Genomic DNA, 1,430 nt, shown 5'->3' on the forward strand with positions numbered 1-1,430 from the left:
TCATCCCAGCACTTTGGGAGGCCGAGGCGGGCCCATCACTTGAGGTCGGGAGTTCGAGACCAGCCTGCTGCTTGGGCCCGGCACCCAGAATGTGCTTGGCAAATGCTTCCGGAATGGATGGATGACACCCCGTCTCTACTAAAAATACAAAGATGAGGCGTGGTGGCGGGCACCTGCAATCCCAGCTACTCGAGAGGCTGAGGCAGAAGAAATGCTTGAACCCGGGAGGCGGAGCTTGCAGTGAGCCGAGATCGTGCCACTGCACTCCAGCTTGGGCCACAGAGCAAGACTCCGTCTCCATAAACACACACACAAAAAACCCACCTCTACTTCTATATGAACCCACCGCTCTTCTGACCCCGAGGGGGCTTTGTGGACGCAGATTCCATGAGAGCACCCACTGGTCAGGCAGCAGTGATCTCTGAAGCCACGCAGGTAATTTTATCAGACGCTGGCAGATAAAGGGTCCTCATGGCTGAGTGCCTGGCAGGCGGATCGGGGCTCAATATTCTCTACTGAGTCCTTGGAGAGGGAGGGCGGTGAGAGACAGAAGCTCTACTCCCACTACCCAGCAGCTGTTCTCCCCCCACTTCCAATTCCCGGGTGTGAAGCTCACCTTACCCTCCTTTCACAGGGAGGCCATGTCCCCGGCTTCCGGGACAGGTGGCCCCAAAGGCCTCCCAGGTTATGCCCTAGTCATTCATGGCGACTGTGTTGTTCCCTCCCAGATACGAGGGGCAAAGGAGTTAGTGTCCAGGGCTAAGTCCCACGTGCAGCACTCTGTACGGAAAAAACAGCCCCAGTTAGCAATTCATTCATCCATCCATCCATCCTTCCATCCATCCATCATCTATCCATTCATCCATCCATCCATCCATCCTCCATTCATTCCAGAATTTGCCAAGTGAGCACATCCATCTATCCAGGCATCTATCTACCCACCCATTCATTATCCACCCATCCATCTATCCAGTCATCCATCCATCCATCCATCCATCCATCCATTCCAGCATTTGCCAATCAAGCCATCTATCCATCCATCCATCCACTCACCCATTCATTATCCAACCATCCATCCATCCATCATCCATCCACCCACCCATCCATTCCAGAATCATTTGCCAAGCAAGCACATCCATCTATCCATCCATCCACCCACCCATTCATTATCCATCCATCCATCCATCCATCATCTATCCACCCATCCATTCCAGAAGCATTTGCTGATCAAGCAATCCATCCACCCACCCATTATCCATCTATCCATCCATCATCCACCCACCCATCCATTCATTCCAGAATCATTTGCCAAGCAAGCATATCCATCTATCCATCCACCCACCCACCCATTCATTATCCATCCATCCATCCATCATGTATCCACCCATCCATTCCACAAGCATTTGCTGATCAAGCAATCCATCCACCCA

Source organism: Colobus angolensis, unplaced genomic scaffold (assembly GCF_000951035.1).
Source record: "Colobus angolensis palliatus isolate OR3802 unplaced genomic scaffold, Cang.pa_1.0 Scaffold677, whole genome shotgun sequence".
Taxonomy (NCBI): Eukaryota; Metazoa; Chordata; class Mammalia; order Primates; family Cercopithecidae; genus Colobus; species Colobus angolensis.